This window comes from Halichoeres trimaculatus, unplaced genomic scaffold (genome assembly GCF_033239565.1).
Source record: "Halichoeres trimaculatus isolate MK-OKI-2021-1 unplaced genomic scaffold, fHalTri1.1 fHalTri1_scaffold_10, whole genome shotgun sequence".
Lineage (NCBI taxonomy): Eukaryota > Metazoa > Chordata > Actinopteri > Labriformes > Labridae > Halichoeres > Halichoeres trimaculatus.
The window spans coordinates 30491168-30507528 of NW_027437187.1; the positions used below are offsets into that span (position 1 = coordinate 30491168).

Genomic DNA, 16361 nt, shown 5'->3' on the forward strand with positions numbered 1-16361 from the left:
TTAGAGTCGGCTGCAGAATTGCTTCCCCGCAGCTGCTGTCTTGGTTTTCTTCTTTGGCTTGCTGATACAACGGTTAATAGAAAAACAAAGCTGCAATACACGCTGTGATGTAAATGAACTGCAGTGTAAGTAAAGGGATATGACAAGAAGTTATACAAGAGTTTGCTGGAACACAAAGCGTGAAGTTATGGGTGAAATGCTCTGGTAAAGGAGAGTCTGTGACTTAAGTAGGATGGTCTGTCAGCTCAGGTTTCCATCAGTGATAAGAGGTAATGTTTAGGTATTGGTGACAAACTGTTTTTTTTAATTCACTCAGCGAAAATGCTCCTTTCAACTCTATCACAGTGTGAGTCAGTTTCAACTTCATTGTGTCTGGTGACCCTGACTCATGCTGCTCTGCCCTACTCTTCACCCATTTAGAGAATCTGAGCAACACTTTCACCAAAACACAAAACAGTATTTGAGCAAGGACAGGACAACCCTTGATCCCTCTGCTCATGTTGGATTAAGAAAGGGTGAGACTCATTTTAAAATAAGATGAAACTGAATCTTATTTGTAAATAATATAAACCAAAATTTTGTATCGATAAAGCAGCAGCCTTGGTTTAAAATTATGAAGCCCATTTAGAAGTGTTAAAACTGTAGTTCCTTAAGTGTCTGCTTGAGGCTAGCTGCATAAATACCATCAACCACATACACACCAATTAAAAAAATAAAACAAAAAAAAAAATAATTAATATCCTTTTTTATGATTCATCTTCATCGTTTAGGTTTTAAAGGTCCCATATTGTGTAAAAATCACTTTATTAAGTCTTTTGTTGAAATTTGTGGGTCTTTGGCTTTCCTACCAGCCCACAAAATGTGATATTTAATGTCAAAACCTGTACTTAGTAGTACTTGTGAATGTAAAATCCTGACCTTAAACGAGCTGATTGGATTTGGGGGATTTGCTGACGTCAGCATTTCCCTTTTTTGACCAATCTGACCTGATTGGTCCATCAGAGCAAGTGCCCCCGAACCCCTTCCCCGCCCACTCCCCTCCCCACTGCTGGAGAGGAGAATGCCAAAGTTGAAGAGCCATCACTGCTTTGTTTTTGGCTGTAAACAGCCACATAGTTCCATGCACAAGTTTTCCATCTCGAAAGAAGACAAGACTAAGTGGCTAGAGTTCATTTATCAAGGAAATGTGCCAGCTACACTCAGTAAAACTGTGCATGTGTGTGCTAGTCACTTCAAGGCCGACTGCTTTTCCAACTTTGGACAGTACAACAGAGGGCTAGCGAATAGACTGGTCCTGTATGCAGGCGCATTACCAACCATCCACCAACAAATCTCAGACCCTGGAAATGTGAGTATTTTAAATGCTGTGTGCTGTGGAGCAGATGTAAGAGCTTTTCCTCAGTGTCCCCCCTGTCTCTGTGTTAGCTTCAGGATGCTAACTGTAGCTGCGATTAGCCTGTTGTTTTAGCCTGTAATGTTATGGTAAACGAAGTTCGCTGTTTTCTAAACATTGTGCACTCGGAGCTCATGGCGTCGCTCTCGGTAACGCTGAAGAGCAGTGCAGTATCAGTGGTGGCTCATTTACATATGACGGTCACGCCCACTAAATCAGACCATCCTGAACAGAGGGGCTATGAGAGCCTGGAAACAATGCTGCTGTGCTTGATTTATTGGCTTTTTGGACCAAAACATGTTGCTACCATTTCATGAAGACATCAATGATCCATATTAAACTGCAGAAAAGGAGCATAATATGGGACCTTTAAAGTGGTAAAATAGCTTGTACATTACTGCCATCTACTAGATCACAATAGTAAAAAGGTGCATCAAATTTATAGAGTTGTAGCATCTAGCACCATTTTTATGAGTTCCACTTTCCCCTGAAATTTCTGCTGCACAGTTAATCACTGTTGAAATCTCTGCCTTTTTCAATCACTTATTTTTCGAAGTTATTAAACTAATTAGTTAGCTTTGCCCATGCAAGACGGACAGGTGAGCACCCTGTAGCTCTCTGTAGCTCTCTGCAAAGCAGCTTAAGGCTGCGCCTCTTTGCTTCACCCAAAATCAGACTAAGCATGGTTGAGAGCAGTATTTTTATTATGGCCCCTGTCAATAATAGGCTTCAAATCTGCATGAGAAACAAATAGTTGATGTCATAAACACTACATCCACATATCATAAAGTCTATGGTCTAGATCAGGCCAAAAATTAAAACTGGTAAATATGAGAGCTTGGTGATATTAAGCCTCAATACCAACAAAAACTTGGATGCTGCAGCACTTTTTTTATTAGTATTATTTTGTTAAATTGAGTTTCATCTCAATAGCAGGGTATTAATTTTTTTTTTAAGGCCGTGATACATTCTGCAATTAATATGGTTTCTTAATAGTTGCTGTCAAGTAAATTGTTGCTAAGCTACACACTCTGAAGAAATGAAACAGTTGCCTAATGCAAATCAATTATTCAGAACAAATGAATATACCTCATTATTTTTCATACTGTGTTTAAACCCAAGTTGGATTCTAGCTTGAATTTATTAAAGCAGATGGACTTCTTTAAATAAGTCATTTTCTAAATGGGCTCCATCCTTGTATTCTCCAGAGACGACCGTGACACTTTCCTGCAGGTGAGGGATGACAACAAATCACAGCAAGGTCATCTGAGTGGTATTTATTCAGCTGGAGAAAGGTTTTTTTTTTCTCCCTTAAAACGGTTAAAAGAGGAAAAAGAGAGTCATCCTTCCTCTTCCTTGATCCATCATCTGCTCCATCTCCCCCAGCCCTGGAAAAACCTTGGCCTGAGTGCCCGCGACAGGGGCAGGGAGGAGGAGGAGGAGGAAACAATGCTTGGAATGTGCAAAAAAACTTGAGTCATTCCCACATGTCAACACCTGGCTCAGCTTTTCTCCTCAAATGTAAGTGGGGTTGCGTGAATGGTCTTTGAACATCAAATAAACCATTTCCTGAACCATATCCTTAAATCATCCCTATCCTATAGGGTTAGAGAAAAAGTTTATTTGACTTAAAGTCTAAGTTCCATTTTTTTTTTCAGTCAAACTGGCTTTTAAAACTGTAAGAGAATATTCTCAACAGCTCTTAAAGGCAGCAGGGGAGCAGGGGATTTCCTCATGTCCCTTATGAGAAGCCTCATGTCATTAAAGGATACACTGACTGCTCTCAACACTTTTCAATAACTGAAACATGCACACACTCACTTGCTTTGTACTAAACATCTGTCTACTTCCCTTTCATGCCAGCTGTCCTAACATGGTTGATAAAAATAAAATTGATTTAAAATGACTCTGAAGTGTGGTTTCAGTCTTTATCACAAGTCTTTTGGGCTTTTTAAAGGTACTATCAAAATGAATGTGATGTTTGTGTGAAGTGTGTGTTCAAATTTTCTGAAAGTTGAAGCTCTTCGAAGGCAATTTTTAGGGAGGACTCGTTTTTGTATAGTCAGAAAGACACACGTGAATACTTAAGCTTCTATAACAGTAAATTAATTGAAATACTGGGCAATTTCAAGAAGTTAATGTGTTTTTTTTCTCTCACAGTTTAATATTTATAGATGATGAAGATGAGTTTACAGTGTACGCTATTTTTATTCAATGTGCTGCAAGAGATAAACAGGTTGAATTTGTGAGAATTGGCACAGTCTTGTAAACTGCGCGTTCACGCTCCTCCTCCGGCCTGCCCAGTCTCCCAGTGCGCGCGCTCCCGCTAGAGGCTTGTGGAAAAAACTGCAGCGGCTGTTACCGGAGCCACGCAGAGAGCGAGGGAGCGAGAGGAGCTGAAAAATCACTGGCTCTGGCAAGAGTTGAGCCACACACACTCGGATTTTCGTTATTCCTGCCGAGGACGACCTTGTCAAAACCGGAATTTTATGCCTGTCCCGAAGTGGTAGTGTCGACGGGAAGATTTTCGACGCCTGCACAGGTATGGAAAAGTTAGCAGAAGGGTTCCCTTTTCCCAAATTGAAAGTGTCTCTGCCACAAGTCTCGTCAGTTTCCTTCGGCTGCCAACTTCCAGTTTCACAGCAGCGGAATGCTGTGTCTTCAGGGGTCAGCTAACAGCTCTTTTTTTGAGCCCCTAATGTAAAATTTGCGCCGTTAACGTCCAGAGATGCGAAGACGGCGGTTAAGTTTTCTAACCGTTGATACGTCTCACTGAATTCCATGATAGCTAATTTTTACAAAGTGCGTGCTGACTTCACTTCGTTGCAATATAACTAACCGCTGCTGTCATAACTTGAGGTAGCTAAAATGTACATGCTTAAGGCTCTGTTTGTGAATATATATTCGGTTTTGTTCGACTAAAAAGTTACTTTAGCATACACCTGGTCTGGAAAGTAGCCCATGCAAAGAGAGACTCAATGTTTACAACACACCATACGCAGCATATAATACTTTTTCCTGGAGAGACGAAGTAGAAGGTCCTACAACACCACCAGAATAACCAGTAGGAGATGGTTTCATTTTAGAATTATTTAACCAGCTGACACAAAGGTGTAATGTAAGGTAATAAAGAGACACATGTGGGGCGGGAGAAGGACTTTTATCTAACTCCTACCTGCACATCAGACATTTACTGCTGCCCCAAGTCATATAAATCTTCAATAAAGTTATTAAAAAGGAATTTCTTTCATCCCAGGGTCACTGAGCGGCTGTCTTTTATGCAATATGCTCCTGCTCCTCAGCTTCGTCACAGCACAAGGTGATAGGTTTCTATTAAAATCAAAGGGTGTTTTTCTAACTGCCTACATACAGTAGGTATATGTAAGTAGTATGTATTGGTTTTCAGTTTCAGGAAGCAGAAGTACAGGTAATAGAAAAACTGCTTCGGTAGAATCTATGTATGGCTTGACAAAACTTAGTGGTTTATATAGACTTAAATAGATTAATTAATGCTGTCAAGTGATTAAAAAATAATCAAGTTAATCACATGTCTATCTTGTGACTAATCACACATTTTTATTGGGCTTAATAAAGTCTATAGATAGAGTCTTTCTATTGAAACACTACAATTGACTTTAGTTTTATTTTGAGTAGTGCTGTCAAATGATAAAAATAGTAAATCAAATTAATCTCAGAGCTGATGTGGGTATTTATCATTATTCATTTTGCAGACAGACTGAAGAAAGGAGGAAATATTTTTAACTTAACGTGTTAATTAAACACCTTTAACAGCTCATGTTAACTAAAAAACCCCGTTGTGCTTCTTGATGGAGCTTTGTACAGTACGTCTTGAGAGGCAACTTGCAAAACCTCTGTAAAAACCATGTCTTTGATGATATTAATGAGTCTTGAGTTTGTTGCAGTCCACTTGGCAATGGTGTCGATATGTCCGAGGCAGACTTACCAAAGCCCTGAAGAAGAAAAAATACTCTACCTGCTGAGTGTGCAATATACTTAATGTTGGTTGACTGTTGTATTTTTTCAGAATCAGAATCATCTTTATTGGCCAAGTATTTTCAAGAATACAAGGAACTTGACTCCGGTTTAAACTTTTTGTTGTTGTACTTAAAGGGGACATATCATGCTGATGCCTGGTTTAATACTTACATATAATATAATAAATTTGAAAACAAGACCTTTCACCCCCTGAATTTTCAAAAAATGAGATATTGTATTTTTTCTGATATCCTAGAATGAGATTTGATGCCTCTGAAAATAGGTCATTGACATTTGGCCACGAGATTTCGACCTTTGTGACGACATGAGGATCCCTTCTTTTTACTGGAGTAATCTGATAAAGCAGCTCCTCCTCTGTGATGTCAGATAGTCACACAACCGCCACCGAGGGATACACCCACCAAGAGCCGACTGACTGAGTGCTGGATGCAGGGACTCTGCTCTGCTGAGCAGCTCGGCTTTACATGGTGAATTAGCAGTTAAAACACTGTAGTTTTAGCAGACGTCGTAATACTTGTGAGGCTGTGATATTTGCATGCTTGTTGCTGACATGCACTGTGAACCTGGACCACAATAATGCTGCGGTAATAACATAGTGACGAACTGACGGTAGAGGCGATCTTTAGACTACACTTTCAGCATGATGGATAAAACAGACAGAGAAAAGTGAAGGAGCAGGATGGAGCCCTGTTATAGAAATAGTTTATTCGTGAAGTCTGCCTATATTTCCACGTATAAACTACACGTTACCACACTGAAGCATCCTGAGATGATCTGTGTTGAGATGGATTTTCTTCCTCCTGAGCTGCTGAACCGTCCGGGTCTGACTCGGGGTCCAATACATAAGGATGTATTCTACACTCTGCCATTTTATTAGTGCTATCATTTTATCAATGCCTTACGGTGAAGTTTTGGCAAACAGCAAACTCGCTCGGTCTGCCTCGTTCAATGTGGTGATTTTGTGAATACTGCCATGCTGCAAAAACCGCCCCTCTGGCTCTACCCCCTCCGCCCCTCTGATAGGACTGACCAATCAGAGCACAAAGGACTGTGACGTTGTGAGATTACTGGAGGTCATTCTCCAAATGGAGCGTTTCAAAGAGATCTTCAGAATGGCCTAAAATGAGGATATTGAGAACGCTATTGTGGGGCAATGAAGGAACTAAATGACTTGTACTTAGGGCAGAAATGCTTTACAGGCATCCTAGTCTGGCATAGTGAAAGGAGAAACAAGCATGATATGTCCCCTTTAATAACATACTACTTATTGCATTTTTCGCAGTCAGCTCTGACAGGTTGGAGTCCTTCGGATTAGATACGCAAGCCCTACTAATTTTGTTGAAACAGTGACGCGTCAAAGTCAGATGTCTAGCATGGAAACCACACTAAAAGGCCCCATAACTTCAAAATCAGATTGTATCAAAATAAGTTTTTAGCTTGACAATCCCATCAAACAGACGTAATGATCAGAGCCAGGCCAGGAGTCAACCGCTTGAGGTTTTACAACCCATCATGAATGAGGATAAGTTCAAAACTGGGACAGGAAGTGCGTGAACTTTTTGGTCTGCGTACCCCAGTTCCCTTTTGCACGTGTTAGGCGGTTTGGATGGGGTAAAATCTTTCAAACCCTCTTACTCTACATTTCAGGAAATACTTGCTCTATTTCTCTCTTCCCATCAGGGGCCTGCTTGAAACTACTGCTTCAAAGCATGAAGCTAACCTGTGAGAGCCTCCAACAACCTAACTACTCATGGCTCCCTGTGACAGGCCGCTTACAAGAGACTCCAAAATGTGTCATGTCACAGCAGACATATCATGAGCAGTCTTTGTCTATATTACAGCAGAAAATCAAACCAGTAATCATTTCATCAGAGGCGTGTTTTGCTTCTGTAAATCAAAAAGAAACTAAAATTAAAGCCCAAGACATCTGCAAGGCTATCAGAAAAAAAGAAATCAGACACTTCTGTGTTGAATTAGCCTCTCCTAGATTAATGCTTGTTTCCTTATTTTGTCTAAAGTGTGGAGTGAATGCAGAGGCTCTGTCAAGTGTCAACAGAATTAAAATTTCAATGCAGAGGTGTTAATGACCAAATTTTGGGTTGTCGGAAAGAGCCTTGACAATTTCTTGAAGGTGATAATTTCACCTGTCAGCATCTGTGCTCTCAGGTGTGTGCTGAACTGTCTGGAGGCTGTTTGATCTGACAGTGAGCTGCAGAGGGTTCAAGAGCAAATGTGAGACTTTAATGATAAGGCTTGTTGTTGTTTTTAATGTTGTTTTGACTGTTTTTATTAAGATGCCAACACCGACTACATTTGAGACCAGTTAGAATTAATGTCTTGGGTGGAATAGAGAAGAAAGACAATCCTGGAAACAAACTTTGGATTTCTTGGCAATGCCTCTGGAAGGATTTTTGCTCCACCTACAGTCCCAAAACACAAAGCCATTCTTTTAGTATTATACATTCTGAAGAAATAGAAATCCCCTCAATTGAAATGCTTTCAAGTGAATTTTTGTCAAGTCTTTGTGCAGTTTGAGAAGTCAAACATTTTGCCTATACACAGCAAGCAGACAAACTTTGAAACTATGATGTGTTTGGTGAGTTATTTCTTTGTTATAACAATGCTTCTTGGAAACAACTCCTGCCACAAACTGTGCCAGGAATCTGGGTGTCATGATTGATGACCAGCTGACCTTTAAGGCTTACGTGGCCTCTGTAGATCAGTCTTGTCCATGCCCTCTATAACATCAAGAGGATCATACCTACCTCACAAAACAGGCCCCACAGTTTCTGGAACAGGCCCTTGTGATTTTACGCATCGACTACTGCAGCTCTCTTCCAGCAGACCTCCCTGCATGTACATTTTAACCTCTTTAGATGATCCAGTATGCAGCAGCATGTATGGTCTTTAACCAGTCGAAAACAGCACGTCACATTGCTGTTAATCTCTCTTCACTGGCTTCCAGTGGCAGCTTGAATCAAATTCAAAGCTTCTTCTGGCTTACACAATATTGACAAGAATGGTTCCTGCCTACCTGGGGTCCCTCATCCAGATCTACACTCCTTCTCGCCCACTATGCTCTGCCTGTGAAAGACGCATGGGACTCCCAACCAAGCATGGCTCCAAATCCTTAGCCAGACTCTCCTCCTCTGTTGTTTCCAAATGGTGGAATGAATGTATATCTGTATGATCCATAGAGTTCCTTTCTACTTTAAGAGATTTCTGAAGACTCATCTGTTCAGCAAACATTTAGGCACTTAATCTGACCCTTCTCTTCTTTGTCCTCAGGGAAGGATGAGTCAGAAGGTCTCAGACCCATATAATTTCAGCAGCAGAGCTGTTTATTTGAGTTGCAACCATGAAAAATTTGCCAAATCTTCTTCGCACATGCCAAATAGCTTATCCTAATTGACTGTGTATAGCTGTCATGTTCTGAAATGTATAGCATAACCCTTGTGTGTTTTTCTAGCTCATACAAAAGCTTCTCAAAGGCATCTTATTTTTTTATCTTGAATTAAAAAACATGAATGAAACAATTCATGGATTGATTTTTGGCCCATATTTCAAAGTGAACTGTAGGGCTGCAGCTATCGAATATTTTAGTATTCCAGTATTCTACTGAAAATCCCATCGATTAATGGAGTAATTGGATAAAACACATTTTTGTTTGGTGAAAGAGCAGTTATTTTTCAAATGAAAAATTTTCTCTTTAAGAAATTGAATTTTCTGATACAGCATGTCAATAAGAGCACTTGCTTTGGTAGCACCAAAATTTGTAAACACTATTTGACACATTTTTTGTGCCTTGTACATCTCATCAAATGTTGTGGACCCAAATGGCACCCATAGAATGACCCATTAGTCTCCAAACTCTAGAAAAGAAGCTAGATTTGGTGCTAGTTGCTATTTTGTATAAGAGGTAGCTTGAGGGGTCTGAAAATTCTCTTAATATGTCCTCCGCTCTATTTGAAATACCACTCTTTGATCTTTTTTAAAATTAAACGATTCCTCAAAGCAGAGAAAATTATTAGAGTATTTTTTGTAATCGAGCACCTCGAATCATCCGAGGAATCGTTTCAGCTCTAGTGTACTGTTTGTGATGCTCCCTACACTGAAGCATTTGGATCATTAATTGTACGAAATACAGCCAGCTATTAGTGAAAGTAGTCAGCATTACTCTACAGGCGCTGAATCTCTTGTTCATCTGAGAAATAATGAGGGTTGAGCTGTTCTCTTAATGAGAAGGATGTGATTGTGAAAGTGAAGCATTCTTCAGTTTCAGTGTCACAAGTTCAGGCCAGTGAAAGTAGAAGCATGTTAAGGCTCTAAACTTCAGCCCACTCTACACAGACTCCTGGCTCCTGATAAATACGATGGTCTTTGTGCGTTGACATGAATCTGTTGGTGTCACTTCTTGTTTTTACTCGCTCTTGTTTTGATAACGGCTCCTGAGTTGACAGTGTCAACAGAGGCAGGCGTCTGACATTGTTACTTCTTCACCTGTTTAAAGCACGCGGGGAGACACATTTGTTGAGATGTCAGATTCACCCTCTGATAAGTGCCCTGCGGATGTCTGTACCCAAAGAATGTGGGACAAATATTTGTTAAATCGCTCCGACGTGAACATACCTGACATTCTTTGTGGGGAGCAACAGGAAGAGTTTGTGTGGTTGTTGATCTTGGAGTGTCTTCAGGGCTACAAGAAGTTCAGTGCCTCTGTATGATGGAGATGAAGGCTGACAGTAGTAGGATGTACGCATAGATAACCACAATGTTTGTTGACGTGTGTTGTTTCATGGCATCTGCTCAAGTATATTATTTGTCTGTCAACTTTGTGTTTATCTTATGCAAACACTACACTGTAGTATTGGTTTGAACCCTCAGAGCTGTGAACTTTACTGAACAAAGATACAAGATGAATTTCAAATTCAGCTGCAAAGAAAAGGGTGTTTAATTGTGTAAATTGAATGTTTTGAAACTGAATCTGTTTGCTTTGAAATTATATTTACCCTACTTGATAATTCAACTCTATGTTCCTTAAAGGATAAGTTCGGTTTATACAGCTTTAACATTGTTTATAGAATGAAGTAGAACAAAATACTCACCCAGAAGGCTTTCCTGATCCAAGCAGTGCTTTGGGAGATATTTAGATCCAAAATCGTGCAGCAGACGTCCGTATAATGGGCTCCATCGGGGCATAGACAGTGCCGCTCCTAAAACTGCATTAATCGTCCAAAAACTCATGTTTTTCACCAATATTCCATCATGGTCCGCTCCGGGTTAGTCCTCTGCTGCAGTCTGTGTCACTCCAGACAGCGCTGTGTGGCTGTAATGACCTCTGAACTGATGAAGACTTTGTTTACGATTGTTTACGCATGCACAGTGCGGCTCATTGTTTCAGCGGAAGACGGCAGGCTACATTACGAGGTGCAGAGGGGCAATCGTAAACACGAGTTTTTGGACGATTAATGCAGTTTTCGGAGCAGCGCTGTCGGTGCCCCAATGGATCCTATTATACAGATGTCCGCTGCACGATTTTGGATCTAAATATCTCCCGAAGTAAAAATGTAAGTTTCAAGCAAACCTAATCATTCAGTTCCTGGTCTTCAGACCTCATGGAAATGGTACCATCAGGTCTGCTCAGGTGAGGAGTACAGCTTAAGACTTTGTAGGAGTCTTCCTGGACAGCCACGCTGAACTGAATTTTCACTATAAAGTTGAATTGTACTTACTGAAAGTGAATTTTGTGTTCACTCATAGTTTAATAACACAAGATAGATGTGCAGTAAAGTGCAGAAAAATCAGGCCTTCACACTGTTTACTGTTCTCAGAAGACTCATTGACCCAGAGCTCACCTGAACTGATGCAAGTCAGTATTTGTTTACCAAATAGATAGCTGTACAAGTTTAGGGAGCAGAAGCATTTCCCAGTTGTTGATGTAACATATAATCTGTCTGGAGCTCTCTTCTTGTTTTCCCCCATAAAACACAAATCAAACAAAATGTTACCAAAACCTGCTTTGACCTTAATGAGAGCTGCATGTTTGAGCAGCATCATGACACAGGAAAACGCGTCTCACTGAAGCAAAGCATGTTATTGACATGTGTCGCAGTGCACCAGAGTAATACTTCCTGATTATTATTATTTTTTTTATGAATCAACTCACAAATTTGCTAGATAACGTGCTTTTTCTGCCCAAATCATAATATTTTGGTACTATTGAATCATGTTTGAGTGAACTACAATAATGACAAATTATTCAGAGCACTTTCACTTTAGATTCAACAAAACCCCTCTTGTATTCAAATATTTTCATTTGTGGAAAAAGAGAAAAGAAAACCTCATCTCACATCCCAGAATTTTAACAGCTGGTTTTAATATAACGCACTGATGGTGATATTTTTTGTTGTTGAAGTGTAGAATATATCAGGACCAACAGGTCAACATAAATAACAGCTAATTTCTCGGTTGACTCGCTCTACATGTGTGTGGGGGGAATTTGGAAACAGGTCTGTGAAGGAAGTGTCATTTGACACCACAACCTCTGACCTCTCCCCCTTACCCTGAGCCAGGTCTTGAGCTAGGTAACAGGTGTGACCCAGAGGTTAAGGAGCATGCACACACTCACACTCTCAAACATACATGCACAGTGGGGCTACGTAATGGAAAGGGGGTCTGATGCTAACCACATGCTAAACTATTTTAGCAGAAACAGGTTCACAAACGTAATTTTCGATGATGTTTCTTAGCACTGAAAGAAGTGTGTCCTTCTTCAGACCCATGCTCTATTGGAGTGTCTTCAAACAAAGTTTTGGCTCAATCTCCACTCCTGAACTACTGTATTTTTTCAACTAGATTAGTCTGGTTATGATAAACCTCGAGGACAGGAAATTAGTGTTGCTGCACTGTAACATTTTTTTGTAATCTTCACGATATTTTACTGAAGTATCTGCTGTAACTTACTGGGAAAATTATTTTCAGTACATCAGGGTAAACAATAAAAAAAAAACTTTGAAGTAAGTAACAGTTAAATTTGTAGCAGTATTTTTACATTGTGGGATTTCAACTGTGCAAGTCCCCTAAAATATTTTTTTCAAATCATTAGAGGTCAGTAAACATGGGTTAGATGTATGCTTTGTCTTCAGTCCACTCTAAAGAATTTGTTATCCTGGATGTTGCTGGTAAAGGGATAAGGCAAACAGAGATCTGAGAACCCTGTATTACCTGGGAAATGTAAAAAAAAACAGGAGTTTTTCTGAGTAGCTTTATTTATGTCTGCTCTGTCCAAACTCCTACAAACTACCATCAGAAACTCTGTGAACTGTGATCCCACTGTTTCATTTTAAAGCCAACATTGTTAAAGCTGTATCTTAATCTTCTCTCCCACTTCACTTTTTTTTCCAAATGTCACACTCTCTGTGATAAACAACAGTGTTCCTGTTACCCCCATCACAACTGTAGCCGTGTATGCGCCCCTTAAACAAAACGCTACAAGCTTTAGAAGGTCAGTGGAGCCTGATAAAGTGCACTTTTGGCCAGTAGCCACGTCTCCCAACTTTGGCTGTGTCTGCAATCAAGGCAGAGCCGGAGCCCAGTTTGGTTTTGTTTTGGATCCGTGGTCTTGATTTAATTCATGTTGGCAGCTCCAGGTCGTGGCTCAGACAGAGTACATTTTGAAGCTATCAGGCAAAAACATAGCACCTTCCAGAAGTCAGTGTAATGTCTTCTGAGTCATCCAGGTAAGAAGATGTCAGAACAAATTAAAGTAATCCCCTGGTCTCCACTGTCGCTCAGATTTGTGGTGACTTTGTATGCGATTCAAGTCCATGTCAATATGAAATGAAACAGTCCATTTTCATTAACTTAGAATCGGTACACACCTACTGGATAAGGACAGAACCTAATTTTCTGTCCTGTGTCTGCGTAAACTTGTTGCATGTGACATAAAGCTTTTGTAAACCATGTCACCCAGGGGCCATGACTGTATCAGTCCTCTGTCTGCTTTAGTTCCTCATGAGGTGGTCCATGTCAAAGGAGCAGATCACTGTGATCTTGTATATCAAGCCTGGAGGCATCTCCTCCTGTCTGGTGTTTGATCTGTGAGAAAGAGGTAGTCCTTATTGTCTCCCCAGCAGCATTGTTTGTTGTTTTGTTTGTGTTAATCTCTGTGAGTTGGCATGAGGGAGCCCCAAAAAGTAGCTATCAGTCTAAAAGTGGAGACATGTAAAGACTTGCTCCCGTTGTTTGTATAAGGGATGGACATTTCAGGCAAAATATACAATCTGATAGTCACTCACCACTAAGTATTTGTCGATTTTTCATTGAAATTCCTCTTAGATTTCTTTGGTACTACACAAGTATCTAGTTCTGAATCTCACAGTGCTGAAACCTGTTTTACTCATGTCAATTTGAATCTTTACAAACAGGATGTTTTTGTTATTAAATGTAGGGATGCACAATATATCGGTATCAATGTATCCGTATTGGCTGATGTTGATCATTTTTTTAACATATCGGCATTGGCTAATGTGTAAAGTGGGCTATTATGGGCTGCCAGCCATTTCAGAACATCGTAAATGATCTTTCAAGACCCAAATAATATTATTTATTGTATATTATATTATATTTATATCATATTATATTTTCTATGACTAAGCGAACACCAAAGCTACTTAAGAAGAGTGGACAAGGAAAACAAGTTTGAAAATAAAGGGAGCAATTGAAAAATTCAGTTTGCATGATTTTTAGTATGTTTACAATTTGATCATCTCAATTTTTTTTTTTTTTACCAATATTGTTATTGGTAAATATCCGTTATCGACAGTAACAGCAATATTAATATCGAATTTTTGTATCGGCCAAAATTTTCATATCGGTGCATCCGTAATTAAATGACAAAAAGTCGATAAATTTGGATGCCCTACGACCAACCTTTGGTGGCTTTATTGCATTGCAACCAAAAGCTTCTTTTTGTAAAAAAAAAGTGTAAAATGAATGTTAAGATGGCAAAACATAAACTATTCCACTAATATTTATTTTTGTCAAAAATTGAAAATCAAGACTCATCCCTAGTGTCTTTGTTAGCTCTTACATTTGGCCAGAAATTATCCATGTGAGTTTCATGTTATTTACCACCAGGCGTTACAAGTTGATCACTGCAAGGATGTCAAATAAATCAACTGGTCAGAAAAATGCAGAAAAAAAGTCAAAATTGTGCACGTTTTTTAAAATTATCTAAACATAGAACATGGTAAAAGATGTCAACAGCTTTTCGGGGTGTAGCGACATTTAGCATTGAGAACCATTAGCTGCCGGCCCTTTCTCTCCATCAGTGATGTATTGATCACTTTTTTAAGTATCTCCATACTCTGGCCTCGACATGTCTGGATGACAGCTTTGAAGCAACTTATGTTGTTTTTTTGATAAAAGGTTCAGGAACTTTAGTTCTTGGTAGAACTAAATGGTCAAAAAGCATATAGTTCTGGTAGAAAGTTCAGTTGGTTGAAAAGCACCTTTAATGTTCACATTCTTAATCTTTTTAACCCTTTTTCATGCTTTCGATCATCTGCTGTTGAAGAAGTTTGAAACACGTCTGACCTTTAAAAGGAATGTTGACTTGGTAAACATCTGTGATTATCTGTGAAACTGGAGGCTGTGGCTTTCCCGATAAGCTATCAGCCAAAGTGCTGACCTTGAAATTGTAACTCTAATGAGCTAATAGCTGAGTTGAAGTTGTATTACTGCAATGAAAACAGTTAAATGAATCAACTCAGACTAATCAGCTTCTAATTAGGATACTCATATCTATCTTTCGGTTCAAGTATTTATGGCGGGTAAGTGCAGCGCTGAAGGAAATATACATACAGTTATTCATTAATAACTTGTACTGCTTTTTCCTCTGTGCTGAATTGTTTTTCATGCACATGAGGACAATTAGCTCAAATGCTGACCCTGAATGACTTTTCTGTGGCTAAAAGCTCCTCACCCCTTGTTAAACTTTGTCTTTTCACCAAAGCGTGTGATTTAAAAGTGTGTCCCCTCCTCACAGGGCAGACAGAGTTCAGCTATTCAACATTTTCCAAAGCGACTTAATGGACTAAAGCTGTGCGACTCAGTGATTTAATGGTGTCAGTTTTTCTCCTTTTAACCGAACAGTGGGAGTGGGTTAGACTACTCTGAGCATCATCACTTCCCTGTGGGGTCCATAAAGCAAAAGGACGACCCAGAGCCAGTGGTGATGTAAGGCCTTTTCACTGTTGACGTCTTCCAGACCCCTCACCTGCCTCCCTGCTTGTAAAATGCACAGAGAAGCCTCGTTAATGTCTGGTTGATGGCTGAGGGATGTGGGTCAGAATGGCGTTACATCAGCTGTTGTTTTTGGAAAACAACAGAAGCTTGACAAATGATCACTTAAAGAATTAATTCTACGTGCTTCTGTTGTGTTTGATGACCTGCGCTGGAATCCTTTTTAGAATTAACTATTTCCAATCTGAGGTGTTAAGTTCAAATATTTCTTAAGAGAACTTGTGGCTTTTTCTCACAACAGTATAAATAATTAGATCCCTGACAAATTTGCATTCTTTCACACACTGTACTCCGGCCTCGAGTGGACTCAGTGACCCTGAAACTGAAAGCTTCATTTGGAGATTCCTTCAGGGGTCTGTTCCAGCTGTGTTGCATTCCAGGCGTGATATGTTCTGTTATTTCTCAGGCTCCCACTTTCTGACGTAGCAGCAGACTGGGGATAAGAAGTGATGCAGTGGCTCTAGACCCCCACTTGTACATCAGAGGTCCCAAAGTTGTCAGGAGGTATCATAGTATCGGATTGATATTTTTTTTACCATCTTTCTTGGACGGAGTTGAAGTTAAATCACATTTCTTTCTTTTAAAATCAGCAGAGAGGTGTTTTTCTGCTGCTTTGGTTGGAAAAACTTGACGTGTGGCATTTGGG

The 16361-nt window shown here is 39.8% G+C and overlaps 1 protein-coding gene across 1 annotated transcript in view; it reads left to right on the forward strand.

The window, feature by feature from the left end:
- Positions 1 to 3739: 3739 nt before the first annotated feature.
- peak1 (pseudopodium-enriched atypical kinase 1) overlaps positions 3740 to 16361 on the forward strand; it is a 129801-nt gene continuing 117179 nt past the window's right edge. Inside the window, exon 1 of the mRNA XM_074677067.1 lies at positions 3740 to 3935. The gene's annotated coding sequence lies outside the window, so the exon portion shown is untranslated. The remainder of the gene's footprint in view (positions 3936 to 16361) is intronic.